Source organism: Miscanthus floridulus, chromosome 9, assembly GCF_019320115.1.
Source record: "Miscanthus floridulus cultivar M001 chromosome 9, ASM1932011v1, whole genome shotgun sequence".
NCBI lineage: Eukaryota > Viridiplantae > Streptophyta > Magnoliopsida > Poales > Poaceae > Miscanthus > Miscanthus floridulus.
Window position 1 is genome coordinate 104,983,289 of NC_089588.1, and position 22,493 is coordinate 105,005,781.

General features: G+C 47.8%; 2 pseudogenes; both read left to right on the top strand.

Moving 5' to 3' along the window:
• Positions 1-6,129: 6,129 nt before the first annotated feature.
• LOC136482532 (hexose carrier protein HEX6-like) lies at positions 6,130-12,140 on the top strand (annotated as a pseudogene).
• Positions 12,141-17,762: 5,622 nt separating this feature from the next.
• On the top strand, positions 17,763-19,526 carry LOC136482533 (hexose carrier protein HEX6-like; annotated as a pseudogene).
• Positions 19,527-22,493: the final 2,967 nt, after the last annotated feature.

Here is a 22,493-nt window from a genome sequence, read left to right on the forward strand (position 1 = left end):
CCCTATATTGTCATCCTTTGTTGGAGAAGACACCATATGAGATCTTGAATGGTAGAAAGCCCAACATTGCATACTTTTGGGTCTTTGGTTGCAAATACTATATCATAAAGAAAGGCACTAGATTGAGCAAGTTTGAGAAGAAATGTGGTGAAGGTTTCTTGCTTGGTTACTCCACTACTAGCAAAGCTTATAGAGTTTAGAATTTGACTAGTGGAACTCTTGAGGAGGTTAATGATGTGGAATTTGATGAAACCAATGGTTACCAAGAGGAATATGAGAATCTAGATGATTTGAGAGGCACTCAATTGGCCAATGCAATGAACAAGGTGGATATTGGTGACATAAGGCCTAGAGAAGCGATTGAAGTTGAAGATGACAAAGATGAAGTGCTCTTTAACCCAAATGTACAAGCTAGTGTTTCTCATGATGAAACTCAAGCTAGTACAAGTGACAATCAAGTACAAGATCAACAACAAGTGGCTAATTCATCATCTCAACCAAATGACCAACCAAGTGCAAGCAATCAAGTTCAAGTCCTCCAACCAACCAACATTGCAAGAGATCATCCGTTGGACAAGATTACTGGTGACATTTTAAGAGGTGTACACACAAGATTAAGATGGGCATCATTTTATGAGCATTTCTCATTTGTGTCATTCATCGAGCCAAAGAAGATAGATGAAGCTTTAAAGGATGTTGATTGGGTAAATGCTATGCATGAAGAGCTAAACAACTTCAAGAGAAATCAAGTATGGGAGTTAGTTGAGAGGCCTAAGGGACACAATGTGATTGGAACCAAATGGGTCTTTTGCAACAAGCAAGATCAAGATGGGATAGTAGTAAGAAACAAAGCAAGATTGGTAGCACAAAGCTATACTCAAGTTGAAGGTCTTGACTTTGGTGAAACATATGCCCCGGTTGCAAGATTAGAAGCAGTTAGGATCTTGTTAGCCTATGCTTGTGTCCACAACATCAAGCTCTATCAAATGGATGTGAAGAGTATATGTCTCAATGGCTACATCAATGAAGAAGTATATGTTGAGAAACCTCCTAGTTTTGAAGATGAGAAGAAGTTCAACCATGTATACAAGTTAAAGAAGGCTTTGTATGGTTTGAAGCAAGCACCTAGAGCATGGTATGAGAGGTTGAGAGATTTCCTACTCTCTAAAGGGTTCATTATGGGCAAGGTTGACACCACTCTCTTTACTAAGAAGATTGGCAAGGACGTGTTTGTGTTGAAAATCTATGTGGATGACATCATATTTGGATCAACAAATCAAGCCTATTGTGAAGAGTTTGGAAAGATGTTGGCAAATGAGTTTGAGATGTCCATGATTGGAGAGCTTAGTTACTTCCTTGGTTTTCAAATCAAGCAATTAAAGAATGGTACATTTGTGAGTCAAGGCAAGTACATCAAGACAAGCTCAAGAAGTTTGGAATGGATGATGCAAAAGCAATTAGTACACCAATGGGGACAAATGGAAACTTGGATAGTGATGCAAGTGGCAATATGGTGGATCAAAAGATGTATCGGTCTATGATTGGAAGCCTACTCTATGTGACCGCAACAAGGCCGGATGTGATGTTTAGTGTGCGCATGTGCGCTATATTTCAAGCCTCACCGAGAGAGAGTGATTTGAATGCAACAAAGAGAATATTGAGGTACTTGAAGCATCTACAAAATGTTGGATTGTGGTATCCTAAAGGTGCAAGGTTTGAGCTTATTGGATATTCCGATTCGGACTATGCGGGATGCAAAGTTGAGAGGAAGAGCACTTCGGGCACTTGTCAACTATTGGGAAGATCACTTGTATCTTGTTCATCAAAGAAGCAAAATAGTGTAGCACTTTCAACCGCCGAAGCGGAGTACATTTCTGCCAGTAGTTGTTGTGCTCAATTACTTTGGATGAAGGCTACTTTGAATGATTTTGGAATCAAGTTCAAGCAAGTACCATTGCTATGTGACAATGAGAGTGCAATTAAGCTCACGAACAACCCGGTTCAACATTCAAGAATAAAGCATGTAGATGTCCGCCATCACTTTATAAGAGTTCACCAACAAAAAGGGGATATTTCCATTGAGAGTGTGGGCACCAATGATCAACTTGCCGATATCTTCACCAAACCACTTGATGATAAGAGGTTTTGCAAGCTAAGGAATGAATTGAACATACTTGACTTCTCAAATATGTGTTGATGCACCCCCATTATATGACATGCCTCTTCTTCGAGCAAACCATGGTAAAGTTGGTTGACATGCCATTCATCTTATGCTAAGGACTTGTTTAGTGCATCTAGTCATTCCTATCATATTTTAGGCTCATTCATGAAAATCAAATGATTTTGATGCTTGTATGGTACCACTATTGTTTCTATGTTTGAAATGATCTAGTGGTAGCATATGACATGTTTGTGGGCTTGTGAACCTAGTGTTTAATCTAGAAAATGAGCTAAAAGTGTTTAACTCAACATGGTACAAGATAACCCTTGTTTGGTGGTGTGAAGAAGCTTGTCCTTGGATCAAACTGAGTTAAATGTCTTTGGCAAGTAATCTAGATTGAACCAAATTTGAAAAAATGATCCTCACATAACATGGTTTCACACAACCTATCTAAAATTTGAGTTCATCTTTTGTGGTCATCAATGACAAAGGGGGAGAAACAAAGATAGCGGGAGAGAAATGATAAAGGAAGGGGATCAATTAAAATTTGAAGCACACAAGTAGGGGGAGCAAGCTCATAAACTTGTATGATGCATTTGGATGCGCATTACATATGTTTGCTTGCATGGCACAAGTTTTTAATCTCCAATACATGCTTGTGTGGTGTATGCTAGTTATAGTTTTGAATGATGAAATGAAGAACTAGCATGCATAAAATAGCTAGACACTTGAATTACATGTTATCACATGTGGTACTAGAGCCTTGCTTATAATGTTAATCTCACAAGGTATCTAGCTTGTTTTTGTGCTTTCATGTATTTTCAAGTGGTGTCTAGAAAATCATGGTGCTAAGGATAGTGCTGAAATGGCAACTCCGATTGGTATCACGCTTTAAAGGTCCATTTTTTACACCTTAGCATCATTTGGTAGCCATTACTCTCCCACACTTTCTATCAATACATATGTGCAAGCTTTCAAATCCAAACTCTTAGCACATATGTAGGGGGAGCTAATGCTACCAAAGTGGGTTTATAAAACTTGTCCATATCCTTTACACATGGTAAAATGCTCGGGCAAGCAACATGAATCCAAAAAGATTTAATTGAATATATTTGAGAAAAGGTTGTCATCAATTACCAAAAAGGGGGAGATTGAAAGCCCTAGTTTGGTTTTGGATAATTGATAAAACCTAGGACTAACCTTTGATCTAAGTGTGTGAATTAGAGAAGGTAGTCCAATCTAAGTGGTGGAACTAGATGATGGTCATGGTGAAGGTGATGGCTACAAAAGAGATGATCAAGTGCTTCATATTTGGAAAAGAAGAAAGAGAAAAACAAAAATGGGCTCCAGGCAAAGGTATATTGATAGGAGCCATTTTTGGTTTGCACTCAAGACACCACAGAGGGCGTGAGTGATTTAGGATCGATAGTCGTACTATAAAGAGGGGAATTCTTTGGCTAAACAGTTTATCGAGTGCCACTAGGTGACATGACTCTTGCATATGCATTAGGGACCTAGTGTGCTAACATTTAACCCTTGATTTTTTTTGAAAAATGCTAACACACGTGCACACAAGTTCTATGCTTTGTGGTTAGCAACTTGGAAAAAAGTGTGAAGTGGTTGCGACGTTAGAAAAAAGAAAAGGAGAAGGAGCAGGGCGTCGGATCCTGGCTCAGGAGGTGTCGGACCCTGAGAGGAGGAGGCGTCGGACGGCACGGGTGCACTATTCATCATAGGGCACGAGCGAGCGAGGTGATGTGGCTACCTGAGGGCACTCGGAGGGAATGTGTCGGACTCGCCTCGGTCCGATGTTCTGGCCTTGGACTCGGTCCAACAGCCTCTGGACCTCTCGGTGTAAAATTGTTGAGCGTCGGACTCCCTGGATCGGTTGGTCCGACGGTTGGCATCAGACTTGGGTCCAAGCGAAAATCACGTTTCTGGACCTCTTGGTGTAGATTTTTGAGGGCGTCAAACCCTGAGCGTCGGCCGATCTGACGGTGCTGACTACGTGAGTCCAACGGTGGTGATCAAGCACGAAAACGGTTGAAATCTTTGAATGAGACATGTGGCAGCTCGTGGTTTGCTAGGACAGGCATCAGACCTAGGCGTCGGACGGTCCAACACCCCGTTTCTTTGGGTCCGACGGTCCTTCCTGTGGCCTAACGGCTAGTTGAGCCCTTGGGGCTCTATAAATAGAAGAGACACGGCTTTGGCTCTCTCTCTTGCACATTTTCATCAGTGATACATCCTTGTGAGCCTAAGTAGACTCATCTCCATCATTGATTTATCATTGTAGTGAGATTGAAAGTGATTCCTAGTGTATTTGCTTGAGTGATTGCATCTAGTGGCACTTGGGGATCGTTGTGACTGCGGAGTTCTTGTTACTCTTGGTGGTTGCCGCCTCCTAGACAGCTTGGAGCAGTGGAGGAGCATTGGCGTGAGTTGTTGATTGTTCGTGGCCGTCTCCCGGTGATTGTGAGGGGTCTTGTACCTTCCCCGGCGGAGCGCCAAAAGGGAACTCTAGTGGATTACTTGTGTCATTGAGTTACCTCATTTGTGGGTAGGTTCTTGCGGTGTCCAATTGTGTGGACGAGGTTCGTGCAACACGTCTTAGCCGCAGAACCACCAAGTGTTGGTCGACACAATGTGAACTAGCGTGCCGGCAAGCACGTGAACCTTGGGAGAAAAATCGTGTGTCTCCATTGTGATTGTATTTCTCCCAGTGATTGATTGGTTCTCATCTTGTGATTGGTTCAGCCCTCGACACGACGGTATAATCACCCTACACACTCATTTATATTCTTACAAACTAGTTGTCAAACTCTTTAGTGTAGTTAGTTTTTGAGAGCTTGTTAGTTTGGTTAGTGTAGCTCTTTAGTTAGTCTTTGAGAGCAAATTAGCTTGGTGAGTAGTGACATAGCTTGTTGTGTGCCTAGTGATCATAGCAAAATTGCATTACACCATTTATTGTACTAATCAATTGCTCTAGTGCTTTGTAAAGTTTTTAAATAGGCTATTCACCCCCTCTAGCCATATTAGGATCTTTCACCCAGGCACGCCACGCACCCCATCCTCCGGTCCCTGGCTTGCCGCGCCCCTTCCCTCGGTGCCCGGGTCACTCTTTGAACATACCTCTGAAACACGAAACACTTGCAACGTGAAACACTTGAATCCAACATACGTATGAAGCAAATGAAATATTTGGAACATACACTTGCAACATGCGTGTGAAACTATGCAACATCCAGATAAAACACTTGCAACTTGTAACATGAAAACACTTATTGCAACATAAGACTGAAACAGATGAAATATTTCAAACATACTCTTGCAACATATGTGTGAAACATGTGCAACATTCAGATAAAAAATGCTTCCAACATACATCTAAAACAGATAAAACATTTTGAATAAACGCCTAGAACATATATCTAAAATACTTATAACATGTCTCTGAAACACTTGCAACATATGTAACATCTCGATCTACTTTTGTAACATCCAAATGAACCACTTGCGATGTATAGCTCCGAAACATCCGAAACACTTAAAGCATACATTTATAACATAAGTTCCACGCTAGCAAGGTGAAGTGGTGTGCCATGTCAGCGAAAATGACAAGAACATAGGGGAGTTCCTATTTTCGGTGGCAATTTTGTATTTACCCTTCTAAATTAAGCCAGTAATCGAAGTGGTGGACTCCATCTTTATCGAAGAGGTGGCCTCGCTCTTTCTTCTCGATCGTACCATGAGGTACATATTTCATTAAAAAGAAAGTAGAGTTTTCAAACTGACAACTTACAACTTACAACATGAGGTGGCCTCCCTCAAGCGACCGCGCAGCGAGCATCTTGGAGTGATAAAGAGCAGCAAGTCAGCACGAGAGGACAGTCGCACAGTGCGCGCTCACCATGTGCTGAACTGCTGATCGAGTTCACACTAGCTAGCTCCCGTAACCCTGCCCGACCATGGCCGTTGGTTTTGCCGTCGTCGACGCCCGGCAGTACGGCGGCAGGGTCACCGCGTTCGTGGCGCTGTCCTGCGTCACGGCGGCCATGGGCGGCGCCATCTTCGGCTGCGACATCAGCACGGCGGGCGGCGTGTCGTCCATGGACGCGTTCCTGCAGGAGTTCTTCCCGGACGTGTACCGCCGGTTGAAATGCGCCGCGGGCGTCAGCAACTACTGCAAGTTTGACAGCCAGCTGCTGACGCTCTTCACGTCGTCGCTCTACATCACTGGGCTCCTTACCGCAGTGCTCTTTGCGTCGTGGCTCACGGCGCGGCGTGGGCGCCGGCCGTCCATGGTCCTCGGCGGCGTTGCGTACCTCGCGGGCGCCGCGGTCAGCGGCGGTGCCGCCAACGTGTTCATGGCCATCCTCGGCAGGGCGCTGCTCGACCGGCGTTGGCCTGGGCTTCGCCAACCAGGTATATGATGTGGAATTTCTTCTTAGAACGTGATGATACAACATAAAGCGTAGAAAATAAACATCTTCCACTTCCAGGCAGTGCCAAATAAATCCACATGGAAAAATAATTGAAATTCTTTTAACATTTTTGCAGGCTGTGCCGTTGTACCTGTCTGAAATGGCCCCGGCACGTTACCGAGGGATGTTCAGCAACGGCTTCCAGTTCAGCCTTTGTCTAGGAGCTCTCCTCGCGACGGTCGTCAACTACGGCGCCGAGAAGATCACGGGTGGCTGGGGCTGGAGGCTCTCGCTGGGCCTCGCCGGCGTCCCTGCAGCGCTGCTCACCGTCGGCGCCATCTTCCTGCCGGAGACTCCCAAGAGCCTCGTCCAGCAAGGCAGAGACCGCGGGGAGGTGAGAGCGTTGCTGCAGAAGATCAGAGGAACCGACGACGTCGACCAAAAGCTGGACGACATCGTCGCAGCCAACGCTGTAGCGCAGCAGGGCGACAATGGCTTGCGGCTGATCCTGACGCACCGCCGTTACCGCCCGCAGCTGGCCATGGCCGTCCTGATACCGTCGTTCACGCAGCTGACGGGGATCAATGCCATCGGGTTCTACGCGCCGGTGCTGCTGCGCAGCATCGGCATGGGCGAGAGCGCGTCTCTCCTCTCCACCATCGTCCTGGTCATCGTCTCCTCCGCCGCGACGTTCACCTCCCTGTTCGCGGCCGACCGCTTCGGCAGGCGGACGCTGCTCCTGGCCGGCGGCGCGCTGATGCTCGTGTGCGAGGCGCTCATCGGCGTACGGGCTGAAGCTCGGCGACGAGGCGGCCTGAGCAGGGCGTACTCGCTGGCGCTCCTCCTGCTCATAGGCGTCTACTCCGCGGCATTCGGCTGCTCCTGGGGCCCGCTGAGCTGGCTGGTGCCCAGCGAGATCTTCCCGCTGGAGGTCCGGTCGGCCAGGCAGAGCATCACGGTGGCATCGGGCTTCGTGTTCACCGTCTTCGTCGCACAGTACTTCCTCGCAATGCTCTGCCGGATGAAGGCGTGGCTCTTCTTCTTCTTCGCCGGGTGGATCGTGGTCATGACGGCGTTCGTGTACCTCTTCTTGCCGGAGACCAAGAGGCTGCCCATCGAGCACATTGACAAGGTGTGGGCGGAGCACTGGTTCTGGAAGAAGGTTATAGGAGCCAATGAAGATGAGGCAAGTGCCAAGCTGTAAAGAACTGTACGTAGCATTCAGCTTCAGCCATGACTTGAAGTTTTCAGACAAGAATATTCAAAGCCTGATCATTTGGAAGATCTTCAGCAATTGGAGTACTATCACTACGGGATACTGTTAATTTACCGAGTGTGAGTAACACTCGGCAAATAGTGCTACACACTCGGCAAACTCTTTACCGAGTGCCACACTCGGTAAAGTGGACTCGGCAAACAACGACTCGGTAAAGTTATTTTACCGAGTGTCCAATATCGGCGCACTCGGAGCATCGAGTTACCGAGTGCTACAATGACACTCGGTAAACAATTATGACTTGACGGTCGTCACCCTCCAAACTGACCGTTAACGGCGACGTTTACCGAGTGTCATTATCAGCACTCGGTAAATAAATTAACATTTCGTGATTAAAACAATTCCGCAAATAAATTTTTTGAATAATGTTTACCGAGTGTAGCTCCTACACTCGGTAAAATAATAACCATTTTCGTGATTAAAACAATTCCGCAAATAAACTTCAGGAATAATGTTTACCGAGTGTTCCCACTCGGTAAAAAGTAGTCAAATATTTCCGAGTGGGGACGCCGCACTCGGTAAAAAATGGCACACTCGGCAAAATTCACAGAATCAGAACCAATTTGGTTCTGTTCGCTGTTTTACCGAGTGCTACACTCGGTAAAACTGACAGAATCTCTGTTTTACCGAGTGTCCACATAATTTTTTGTTTGTTTGTTTCAGTGCATATCCAGTCACAATAAGCAACAAAATCACAGGAAATTATAATAACATGACAGATAGGCAATATATATCACATATATGTCCACAAATGTCACATCCACTCACAATAACCAACATATGTCGACAAGCACCATGCAAAGTCCACAAACACCATCAACATATGTCCAAAGTTCAACCAAGTCCAACCAAGTCCACAGTTCAACATACAAAACTATCAAACAAGGTCGGATGGCCTGTCACATGGTCGGAGGCCTGCGGAGAAACGGAGTCAAGTCCAGGTCTTGATCACCCTGCATATCGTTGTTCGATCCAGCTGTAGAAGGTCCCTAGAATGAGATTGCACATGTGAGTTATCTGGATCAAAGCAAATTCTAAGGTCTAAGCTATGGTAGGTCAAACTAAGGTATAAGTCGAAGGTAGCTCTATATGACACGAAAGTGAAGAGTGCATCTAAGTGACTCACAGGAGTGCCGTCGCGCGGAGGTGGAGGCACCAACGGTATCATCGGCGGCGGCGGAGGCGGTGGAGGCTGGCCCATGCTCTGAGAAAAACGGGCCATGTACTCGTACCAGTCCTTGTGCGCCTGCTGGAAGGCCTCAAGCTGGGTCTGCACTCGCGCCCTCTCCTGTGCCAACTCGGCCTGGTGCGACAGCTCGAGGGCCTAAAGCTGGCTCTGTGAGGCCTGCTGTGACTCCTGCAGGGCTTCAATCTGGGCCTACAATTATTTATCACATAGTTAGAATGCAAATAAAGAACGAGTAGAAAATGAATGGACAACGAATGCAACAGAACTAACCTGGAGTGCTACCACCTGGGGCTGTGAGCGTGGGCGTATGGCCGGACTCGAACTCGTGCTCCGGGCTCTAATCTGGGCGAGTGTCTGAGTGTTGGCCGTGTCTATGGTGCTGTTGCCCATATAGTACCGCCCGTGTGGCTTACCTGGTCCCAACCTCATGACGATGTCACCCTCGAGGTCAGCGGTGCTCGGATCAAATTCTGAACCATGGATCTCTCTCGCCATCGCCGTGTACTCGCTGAGGCGCCTGTGCACGCTCGGGTTGCTGTATGCCTCGGGCGAGTCCTCCAGGTTGTAGACGAGGTCGGGGTCCTTTGCCTTGCCTTTGTGTGCCAAGGCATATGCCTTGAACGAGGCGCACTCCTGGCCGGGGTGGAACCGCGTCTGCAGGAAGAAGCACAACAATAAGATATTATGCATTCAGAAGTTAGCATAGCAACAACGAAATGAAATCCGCGTACATATCTGGCTGCATATTCCTTGAGGGTAGTGGGGCCTTGTTTGTGCGAGGAACCCTGCATCATCGCACGGCAACGTGAGCGTACGGCGTGATATTGCTCGTACTCCTCACTCAACCACTTGTCCACAATGGCCTCCCAGCAGTTGTCCATCCCCGCACACCAAGCAGGAGGCACCTGCACGTACACGAGCACATGACAAATCATAAATCAATTTCAGTGCAATTAATCGCAGACGATGTAATCTCATGTTTACCGTCAAGTATTGCTCCTTAGTCAGGGGCAGGTGCACTGCCTGCGCTCTGGTGACTCTGTGTCCTCTGCGGCCATTGTAAATTCTTCTGCACAGGAGCTTTGTCTCGTAGAAGAGGTCCTGCACTCGGTGAACACAGACTCTGTTCACCACGTCATCCGCGTCCTCCCTACGTACTCCCTCCGCCAAGGTGTAGTAATCCTACAAGCCCGTGTACATCCACTGACGGTCATCCATCCTAACATATAGATGATATTGCAGTTTAGAGCAATAGAGTAGTAGTGCTAGAGAAAAACCATATGAGATGATAAAGAGACATTCATGTTCTTGGTCGATTCACATAGAAGATGTTTGCTAGATTGGATGATGAGTAGTCAAATATTTTGCGAAGAGTGGAGGTGATATAGAATTTGTTCTGATAGTACTCCTTGCATTTAGCTAAATGCTTTTCGGTCAAATATGGCTTTGGTAGTCGGCCTAGTCTTACCTTTTTTTTATGATGCTTGTAAAATTCTGCAGCTAATCACGGGCATTGCAGGTTCATCATATAATACTCATTGGTCGAGTTACAGTTTTAGTTGGCAATTAGCATGTATGTCTTTGCCACTTTTTCATAAACCATTTACTGGCATGTATCCTCACAGCCTAGCGCTTAGGTAGGATCCAAATGAGGTGATTAGTGATGTATCTCAGTTCTCAGTTTAACAATACGAGAGAATCTCCGGTAGTGAGAGTTGCCTGGACACACCTGCTCAGATGTGAAATGTGTGGTCCTAGAGCGTTTCTTTCTAGGCTGAATGGACTCACTTTCTCATTTATTGACCACATGCTAGAACATCGGTTACTTGACAATGAGGCCTTTGCTTATGAAGCAACTACACACAAGGTTGTCTAGCCTTTGTTTGAGTACACGGGCTTCAGGAAGTCAGCGACAACAAATCATTATTTATGTTTTTCACGCATGGGATCAGGGGTGCCATGAGATTGTGACTGTTTAGGGTTCGCCCATCCTGTGCTGATGGCTGCAAGGAGGGTTGGTTTGAGTGAAGGTGGAAGGGAATAAGGGACATCTTGTATTTTTTTCACACACCACGTTTGTGGATGGGGGAGGAGGGGGTGTGCTTTTATGTAACATTGTAACCCCAACAGTTCTATTCCAATATATCATGTTCTTAACCATGTACTTAGGGATATAGTCATTAACTAAAAGGGGGATACAAAGGTTGCCTTTTCCATGTTATTTTTCAACGAAAATACTTAGTTAATACTATTCTTTCATTCTAATATAATATGCGCTGAATTCTGTGAGAGAAATGGTTAAAGAGGATTCAAAGTGATTAAACTTACTTTAACAAGATTAGATTATTTTATGTGAAATCGTTCGAGTTGTGTATTTTTTTTGTTTGATTTGTGTTTATATATTTGGGAAAAAATGCTAGAAGACTCAATGATGCCTTGTTTGTTTTCATTATGATGTGATTCTAATACTGCACTTCACTTAAAACTTCTCATTCTTAATTAGCTTGTCCATGTTATAAGCTCAGGTGGGAACAATCCTCTCTCATGGAAACTGAGGCGCTTCTTCAGTTCAAATGAAAAACACTTGCCTGCAATATCTGACCCAGAGATAGAATCTGCATTTAAGGATTTGTTGGCTGCTAGTTGGAATGAACTTCCAGATTCTCTCGTAGCAGAAGCAAAGAAAGCAGTATCTAAAGCCACCGATGATAAGGCTGGTCAAGAGGCTTTGAAAAATGTATTTCGTGCAGCTGAGGTGTGTGAAGAATTTAGTGGAACCTTGGTTACCCTAAGAATGACTCTTGATGATCTTTGCGGCCTGACTGGCGAAGTTGGTACTTGTTATCTCTATTTCCTCATGCATTTTTTTGGTGTGCTTATATCAGTCTGATCAAGGCAGATCTTTTGCAGAATGTGGGTCCCTTACCTGGTTATATTGAAGATGCTGTTAAAGCTGCATATAATCGCTACATGACATATCTGGAGTCCTTTGGCCCTTAGGAAAATTATCTAAGAAAGAAGGTGGAGACTGAGTTGGGAACAAAAATGATACACCTCAAAATGAGATGCAGTGGCATAGGTTCTGAGTGGGGAAAGGTACGTATTCTGAATGTTACTTGTCCCTGTGGTACAGTTTTACTTCAGTATTGTCTTATGCTGTAGAAAATTAGCAATATGTTGCCTGATACTTCAGTATCGTCGTTTCTCTGACTGTGCCATCCATAGTTCCTTTTAAGACTATGTTCAGTTTTTGTTCCATATGCAGTGTTGCTGCATTTTTAATAGAATTTTATCTTGTTTATTGCTTGACTGATTTTTGTATCATTGAATTTCCCATGCTTGGTATTTTGCCTATCTCAAGAAAATCTATTAAAAACTTTGATCTGTATTTTCCTCAACCATCCATCCATTATTTTCCATACCATGTGTAAGCCCATGATTTCCAGAAACTGGTGTTAATTGTTCAGTTGATAGTGGGATCCTAAACCTTGATATTGATTGTGTTTCACTTGGTACCCCCAAAAAAAAAGATTTTAATTTTAAGCAAATTATACAGTAACAACTGACCATAGCTGGCTGTCTTGCCATAAGTGTTCATGCACTGAATGGCATTGCAAGATCTGGCAAGGATTGTTAAATTTGTTTGTCATGTATAGAAGTATAGAACTCTTGGTACTGGAAAATTGCATCCAATTGCACTTTGCATGTGAAATCTGAAGTACCAAATATGGCTCCCCTTCTGTCTGTGACGAGGTGACAGCAACCGGTTGTTTTGTTACCACTGCTTATTTGGTCAAACTAGAAATTTCTTGCACATTCATATTGACTATATCACAAATATTTGTATGCCAAATTAAAAATTTATATTTCGTAGTTCACAAGTGAAATCATGTGCGATTCGATTAGTCTTTGTGTACAGATCTATTGTGTAAACATCACTAGAAAGAGATTGCACAAATGCATATAGTCATAACTCGAAAAAAGGAAAATATGGTGGCTTAGGGCATTTACCGGTGGCGGCGGCGGTGGAGGACCGCCCGGTGGCGGCGGTGGTGGAGGGGAGGAGGCAGCCGCGGCGGTGGGGAGGCGCCGGCGACAGCGGGGAGGCGCTGGCGACGGCGTGGAGGGGAGGAGGCGGCCGCTGCTGCTGGGGCCCACCCCACCCCACCTCGCGGGAACGGGAGCGAAGGAGGGAGCACGGGGCGGCGTCGGCGGAGGGGATCGTCATCCGGTGCGCCGGTGCCGCTGTCTCTCTCTCCGTCTCTCCGGTGGCGGCGGCTGTGGGGGACCGCCCGGTGGCGGCGGTGGTGGAGGGGAGGAGGCGGCCGCGGCGGTGTGTGTGTGTGTCTGTGCACGATTTGAGGGAGGCACGGCTTAGTGTTGAATGCTTCTGTTTACCGAGTGCCTAGATGTACGGCACTCGGTAAACTCAAGCACCGCAGCCCAGTGACATGTGGGCCTGGTACATGTTTACCGAGTGCCCAGATCTACGGCACTCGGTAAACATAGCCCACTGTGGCAGACAGGTGGGCCGTGGCTAACCTTTACCGAGTGTTTGAGGTCACACTCGGTAAAAGTATCCATTATTTCATGCAAAACAAAAAAGAAAAAATGCCAATTTAATCTTAAATTTCACCAAACTTTCACATGAACTATTTCATGTCATCTATTTACTATCTAAAAAATTCCAAGTTTAAATCATAATGTTGAATTTCACTCTTAATAGAAATCCTACTCGTCAATGTGAATGTTTAACATCTCTTTGGGAGATGTACCGGTTCGGCAGCGACGAATATAAAAATACTTCCGAAACGTTATGAAAATTTTTCTATAACATAGATGTATGCTTCAATGTTAATTCTTCCAATCTCGTGATTTATCGAGTTCGATTTTAATTATTACAATTAAATTTACACGATATGTACCTAATTTTCATAAAGAATGAAAAGTTTGTGAAATATAGTAAATAAATCGAAATAAACACCATATTTTGGAATGGAGTACTAAATATCATATGTGGATAGAGGAAAAAGAATGAAGGAAAAACAAGAAATTTGGTTGAATTTTACCGAGTGTTGCGCCAATACACTCGGTAAAAGGTAGTGTTTACCGAGTGTTGTGCTGATAACACTCGGTAAACATGTCATACCGTGACGCCGTTTGGCCCATGGTTGCTATCCTAGTGACGTGGCACCTCAATACCGAGTGTCTGTTTTTACCGAGTGTGCCCCTTCGGTAAAATTGTATTTTTACCGAGTGTCTTAATTTACCGAGTGTGCTGACTCGGTAAAGCGGTATACTACCGGGTGTTTATGTTTTCCGAGTGTTGGCACTCGGTAAATACTGTTTTCCCGACTTTTGACACTCGGTAATTGTAGGGGCACTCGGTAACTACACAGTCTCCGGTAGTGTATACATTTTACAGTTCATTTGAAGTTCTTTATATTGATTGTTTACTGAATGAAATCAACACACACACAAAAAAAAAACAGATTCAAGTCACTAGATCCACAATGAAGCAGCGGCACTATATATGGAGCTGGTCTCCCAGTAAACAGTTTGGTACGCAGCGAGGCTGGGCCCATGTGTGGTGGGAGCTGGGCTTGCATGCCCAGAGCTCGCGGCGTCCCGGGGGGGGGGGGGGCACAGTGGGGGCGAGAGCGGCGTTCTCAGGGCGTGGCAATGAGACTGGCCGTGGTGGGGGCGACGTCGGTCACGGTGGGGTGGCGGCGGCGGGCGCGAGTCTTGCTAGCCACAGTGGAGGCGAGGCCGGCCACGACGGGGGTGATGCGGTTGCGGTAGGACCGGTCTCGCTAGCCATGGTGGGGGCAGCCAAGCGTAGGCATGGGCATGGTGGCCGGCCGGCGCGCGCCACGTGCGACCATGGAGGTTGAACGCAGGTGGCAGAGTGGCACGCGGACGCAGCGAAGGAAGGTAGGGACGGGCGGCTCTAGTCGGCGATGGGAGTAGAAGAAAGAAAGGTAAATTAACGATGATGTACTTTTGTGTAATCAGTGGCAGAGTTGGATAATTTTTCTCTAATTCTACCAAACTTGAGTTTTTCGGTCTTTTAGGTGCTCCATAAAATTCCATAAATTTGCTCCTAAATCCATGGATTTCGTGTAGCTACTATATGGTCTATCTACGTAGATTGTTTGGCTTCAAAAAAATATTTCTAGAGCTATTTTTTTGGAGTGGCTAGTGCCCCGTCTGAATGACCACGCCGCTACCCCCCGTCCTGCGCCCCGCGTCCTGCGCCTGCTTGTCCATGTCTCGCCTGCTGCGCCCACCGGCAAGCACGTGGGGTCTGCCCCATGCCACTGGGGACCACCTCTGCCTTCCCACGTCTGACAATGAGGCTAGACAGCAGAAAGGCGAGGAGGGAGATGCAACACTGGATCTAGTTTTGAAACATCTAGATGCAGCAATTGCAACATACGTCTAAAACAATTGAAACATTTGAAACATGCGTATGAAACACTTGCATAAACACCTGAAAAACACTTGAAACCATTGTAAACATACACAACATCTAGATAAAACACTTGCATCATATGTGTGAAAACATATACAACATCCAGATAAACACACTTACAACTTGCAACATGAAAACACTTGCTACAACATAAGACTGAGAGATGAAACATTTTGGAACATACAGTTGCTACATAGCATGAAAATATATGCAACATCTAGATCAAAACCTTGAAACATACGTCTAGAAACAAATGAAACGTTTTGAACAAATGCTTGCAATATGCCTCTAAAACACTTGCAACACATGCAACATCCTTCGATCTACTTTTGCAACATCCATATGAAACAATTGTAAAATACCTCTGAAATGTTTGAAAGAATTAAAACATACATTTGCAACATAGGGGGAGAGAGCCTGAGCCTGAGACTGTTGCTACATAGCATGAAAACATATGCAACATCCAGATCAAAACGCTTGCAACATACGTATTGAAACAGATGAAACATTTTGAACAAACACTTGCAACGTGCCTCTGAAACACTTGCAACCAGTGCCGGCCCTAAGGGGGGGTGTCGGAGGTGTGACGGCCGAGGGCCCTCGCGGGATGGGGGCCCAAGCCCAAGTATATAATACCCCATACCCTTTAGGTATAGTCCATTAGGATTTAGGATTAATGAGAAGATGCAGTGGCCCATTAGCAAAAGGAGTCGTTGGTCTCTTCCCTTCCAGTAGGCAAGGAGCCGAGCCGCCAACACCCGCACACGCGCACATAGCGATTGTGAGTCATGACTTCTAGACTTCGGGCGAGACGCGAGACTGCAAGAGACGCTGCGCCGATCACCAGTTCACCATGCGATCACCAGCGCAGATCACCGAGACACCGACGCCCGAGTTCCAGTCTTCCAAAATCTAGACGACGGCGGCGACCAGGCAGCTGAGGTAGGGCTCGATGAGGACGATGACATCTGATCTTGGTTATTGCCTTGTGCCCTTTTTGTGATTTGTGATTCATGGTTCAGAATAAGTTCATTTCCAAATTGCCCTAGGTTTTTTTCCTTGTTCAATTTTTGTCTAGTACTTTGTACTCATATAGTCATGTTTTTCTTGTAATTTAGGTCAGATGTTAGAATTTTTGAATGTTACCTAAGAAACATTTGTCGAGAGGGGCCGTCATGACAAGTTCGCCAGAGGGCCCTCAAAATCCTAGGACCGGCACTGCTTGCAACATATGCAACATCCTCCAATCTACTTTTGCAACATCCATACGAAAGAGCTGTAACATACCTCTGAAACGTCTAAAATAATTGAAACATACATTTGCAACATAGGGGGAGAGAGGCTGTGCTAGTCTATTCCGGGCGACGTGGTGGGAGCTGGCGGCGAGCACCACCTAGCACCAGCACCGGCGGCGCACACGAGCACCACCGCCAACAGCACCACCAACACCGGGCTTGGCTCTGTGGCGACGCTGGGGGATGGGGAGCAGGGAGTGCCATGGCCGGCGGGGTAGGGGGAGCTTGGTCGCTGGTGCGAGAGAGGGTGCCGACGGTGGTGGGGAGGGCGCCGCGCGGTGGTGGGGGAGAGTTGCCCACTACCCTGCAACACCGCCGTGCCACCTTCATGGATCTCGCTCGTGCTCCATCGATCTCGCCGGGGTGGTGGAGAGGGCTGCCTGATCTACAGGCATTGGGGGTTCCCAGTGGGGGAGGACGCCAGGCATTGGTGTGCTGTGGCAGGGGATGAGGAGCGCAGAAGGGGTAAGGATGGGGAGGAGGAAGCGAAGGATAATTTTTCTAATATACATGCGGACGGGAGCGAGCGGCATGGGTGAAAAGCCGTCCGACGTTTGTGCAATCCGTTGGACGTCTGACACATAGCATTTCCAATTTTCTTTGTGTATCTAGAGTTACAACAATGTGTCTGGTGAAGAGATTATCTTCTTCGCATTACGTACAGTACACGGAAAACGATGAATTGTGGATAATTTAAGTATGGGGGCAATAAGAACTCCTCACTTTTCAGATATATTTGATGTGGACAACAATGACGTGAACATGGTTAAATGGTGTAAGCTGTTGCGACTAATAAGTCAAGAGCCGCCATGGAAAATTCGTACCAAAACGCATATAAACAAACAAGATGGAGACGGCCGGCACATGCTTTGCAAAGCTCCAAAAGGGCACATCACATCGAAGCTTGACCGGATTTCGGATGGCAACAGCAGCCAGCTACAGCTGGTCAACACAACTCCAACAGCATGGCCACCAAGGTTCACTGACCGAGCTCTCTCACCTTCAGCTAAGCTAACGGCGGCAGTGGCGGACTATGGCCGTCGGTCTCGTCGATGCCGGCGGCAGCGATGGTCGTCAGTACGGCGGGAGGATCACTGTGTTCGTGGCGCTGTCCTGCGTCACCGCGCCATGGGCGGCGCTATGTTCGGCTATGACCTCGGAACCTCTGGTACGAATGCGACCTCAGAATTTCAGACTCATATCCCGATCGATTACAGGATGTTTTGCACAGCACAGGTGGCGTGTCATCCATGGGGTCGTTCCTCGAGGAGTTCTTCCCGGACGTGTACCGCCGGATGAAGGGCGACGTGCGCGTCAGCAACTACTGCAGGTTCGACAGCCAGCTCCTGACGCTCTTCACGTCGTCGCTCTACATCGCCGGCCTGCTCACCGCGATGCTCCTCTCGTCGTGGTTCACGGCCACGCACGGGCGCCGCCCGTCCATGATCATTGGCGGGGCGGGGTTCCTCGCCGGCGCCTCGGTCAGCGGCGGCGCCGTCAACATTTACATGGCCACCCTGGGCAGAGCGCTCTTCGGAGTGGGCCTCGGGTTCGCGAATCAGAGCTCTCCACTACAAATTCCCCTGAATCTGATGATGAAATTCGGTGATCCTGCGATATTCAGGTGCGGCGCCGAAAAGAATTGAAGCCAAGCAAAATTTTGCAGGCTGTGCTTTTGTACCTGTCTGAAATGGCACCTGCACGATACCGAGGAGCATTCAGCAACGGGTTCCAGCTCAGCCTCTGCCTCGGCTCCCTCGCCGCAAACATCATCAACTACGGAGCGGAGAAGATCACCGGCGGCTGGGGCTGGAGGCTGTCTCTGGGCCTGGCCCGCGTCCCCGCCGTGCTCTTCACTGTGGGCGCCGTCTTCCTGCCGGAGACGCCCAACAGCCTGGTGCAGCAGGGCGAGGACCGTGGCATTGTGCGCTCGCTGCTGCAGAAGATCAGAGGCACGGACGACGCCGCCGCCGTCGACGCCGAGCTGGACGACATCGTCGCTGCGAACAGCGCGGCGGCACGGGGCGGCGACCACAGCGGCCTGCGGCTCATCCTTTCGCGGCCGAGGTACCGGCCGCAGCTGGCGGTCGCCGTCCTGTTGCCGGCGTTCACACAGCTCAACGGTATCAACGCCATCGGGTTCTACGCGCCGGTGCTGCTCCGCACGGTGGGCATGGGCGAGAGCCTGGCGCTGCTCTCCACGGTCGTCACGGTGGTCATCTACACGGCGTCGACGGTCGTGTTCATGTTCGTCATCGACCGGTTCCGCCGCCGCACGCTGCTGATCGCCGGCAGCCTCCAGATGCTGGTCTCCGAGGTGCTGATCGGCGCCGTCCTGGCGGCCAAGCTGGGCGACGAGGGCGGGATGGCGCGCGGCTACGCGGCGGCGCTGTTCGTCCTCATCGGCGTGTACGTGGCGGGCTACAGCTGGTCGTGGGGCCCCATGACGTGGCTGGTGCCCACCGAGATGTTCACCATCTTCATCGCGCAGGGCTTCGTCGCCATGCCGTGCCGGATGAGGGCCTGGCTCTTCTTCTTCTTTGCGGGGTGGATCGTCGTAATGACGGCCTTCGTGTACTTGTTCTTGCCGGAGACGAAGGGGATGCCCATTGAGCAGATTGGGAAGGTGTGGAGGGAGCACTGGTTTTGGGGCAGGGTTGTGGGCTCAGATGAATTGCAGGCGACTGATCATAAGCTGTGAAAAGAACTGAGAGAATAAGAATTAAGAACGTTCAGTAATTAAAGGGTTCCAACATGAAAATTTTAATAGCTCAGTCTTGTGACAACATCTCAATCCATCATCTTGCACTACTATAAAAATCATTTTAGAAACCAACTCTTTTGATTTACAAAGACGGATAAAAAATGTTCATGTATCCTAAAACACACTGTTATTTTCAGATACGGTTAACCCATTTACGAAGACACTAAAAAAAATTACAGTCTTTGTGTCGGGCTTATGATACCCCGAGTATCTCAAAACACCGATTAGTTAGCCGCTCGGGCGGCCCATGATAGCCAAGCAAACGCAAGCCCAGCAACCATGGCCCATCTAAACTGCGCAGACCTGGGGCAAGCATCAAGGCAAGGGGTCGACCACAACCTCTTCCTTCTCCTTTCACTACGCGCAACGCAGCGCCCCACGACCTCTCCTCTGTCCTGACCCCGGAAGGAATGGGGAGAGGTCGAGCTCCATCAGTACGTCTGCTCTAACAAAGGTAGGCACGCCCTACTCACTCCACTAGGATTGAGGGGAGAACTATCCCCTCAGACCAGACAGACGACATCCCTGTGCCACGCTGCGAAGACATGACAGCACCGCCTAGACAGTGATGACCAGTACGGTGACCCACCATCCAGACACGGCCCGAGGAGACGGGCATATGGCTCCACCCACTACAGGATGAGGCTCATGACTATGGCCTTGACTTTCAAAGCCGATCAAGCCAACAAGGGCCGCGACCCCGCGGCTCGGGATCGTGGCCCCCGGCTTCACGACCAGCAGGACAGCCGACGACGTGGGAGTAGCTGCCTACTCCCGTATTGACGCCACCGGAAAGGACGGGAGACGATGAAGAAGGCCATGGTGAGCTCACATCACATAGGACAGCTGGCGAACCAACACCGTGCCAACAGTGCTGTCACGACCGACACTGTAGCATCATGTCACACCATGCTGCGACATGGGCACAAGACCATGACGACAACCACGTCCGGACGTGCGCTGACGCCAAGACAAGATGGCCTTCCTTGGGATCCAAGATAGCTAGTTTCCCCTCCCTTAGGCTCACAACCACTCAGTCAGAAGAACCTATCTCTCTGTATGTAACCAGGCCCCGGATTCTATATAAGGGCAGCCAGGGCACCCTTCCAACGGGATGGACTCTCGAGTCTTCATTTGGGCAGTCCCTCTCCACTCTCCTATCTCTTTCTCCCTTCTTGCATACCTCATTGTAAGAACTTCATAGCATTCAACCGAGGAACACACACTCGAACTATCTCTGAGACTGGACGTAACCGAGGAACACGCACTCGAACTATCTTTGAGATTGGACGTAGGGCTCCAGCCTAAACCAGTATAATTCCTTGTCTCTTCGGATGCTACCATTGTCTTCCTAGAGCAGCATGACACATTATAAATTCATTTGTCGGGTGACAAAACACCAACACTTCGAAAATAGGTTAACAGAGGAGGCCCCCTGAAGAGGTAAGTCGCAGACCTCTTAAAAGGCATGTCTCTGTCAATAGACCATCAACTCACCCATCCCATCTTAGTATCTCAGTAATAAAATGGTTGGAATTGTTTCCCACTCATTTCTCCCACCTAACCAGCCGCCGCATGTCCTCCGTCTCTCCAATGCCGCCTCCCTCTCTCACCCGCAGTCTCCTCCCCATTATCTCTCTCCCCTCTACTCACTGCCCCTTCAGTTCCCTACCTTCTCTTCGCCTCCTTTGTGTTGTGGATCTAGTGGAGGCTCGGTTGAGGACGAGCCATGGTGGTGCATGTTAGTATAAATTAATGCACACGGAATAATCCGCAAGCGCATGGATATTATACGGATGTAGCACTTCACTGGGAGTACCCAGTTTGATATCCAACTCGAGGAAACATGTGTGAGACTGACCAAATCTAACTTATCCCAACTTCACAATCAAGGCTAGATAATAGGAGCGTAGAGGAGACTGCTAAAGTCTTCTAGTTCTAACTGGTAAGCTTTGTCTTCTATTGTTCAATTCTGGGGATATTACTAGAGAAAACACAGGCAGAGTATGTTTCCTATAGCAACTAAGTCCTACTAGGCCTACTAACGGGAGGTGAACTACAAAGGATTCAACGAGGCTATAAGAGTCACCCTCGTGAGCTACCGCCGATCCAGAAAATAGGGTAATCCACGAGTAACCGAGTCCAAGCACCATGCTTACACTATGAATACTACTTTAACCCAGGAGCTATAAGGATTAAAGTACCCAAAAGAGAGTCGTAAACCTGAAGAACAATATGAACAAGATGCTTACTTGAATTAGAAGTCGATTACCCGAGAAATCTCAGAAGCAAGCTCAAGAAGAACTTGATTCCGCTAGGGTATAAGCCGTAGATAGAGCACCGACAGGCCGAGACTGCTCTAAAACTCTTCCCTCTCACTCTATCTCACTATCTCTAATATAAGAGTAGATCCTATTAAGGACTAATTTTCTCTTGATTACTAGCTACGATCCTGGTGGACATATGAATTAGGGTTTCTGGCTTCTCAGCTCTCAGGATCAAATGCCTATTCATGCCCTGGGGGTGGCAAGGGCTGGTATATATAGCCCAGAGCGTACAACATGAGCCCTTGGATCAAACCAACTTAAAGGATGGTGGAGATGCAATGCTTAAGGCGGTGGAGAGCCGACATTTGAAGGGCAGGCTGACGTGTGGGGCCCACAGGTCAGGCGGCCTCTAGGTTGTGCTGGCCGGCCCCACATGTCAGAAACACAGGCTCCGCTTCGGTGATTCGGCTTCTGGAGTCTTCTAGAGTCTTCCCACGTCGATTACGCGGTGGAATTCCGTGATTTCCTGTGACGGATAGGTCCTCCTTGGCGGTTTTCTGAATAAATCCAGCTAGAAACACAGATTCACCAAAACTCATGGAATATGTTAGTTTAAACCCCCTAAGTCTATGTTGGTGATTC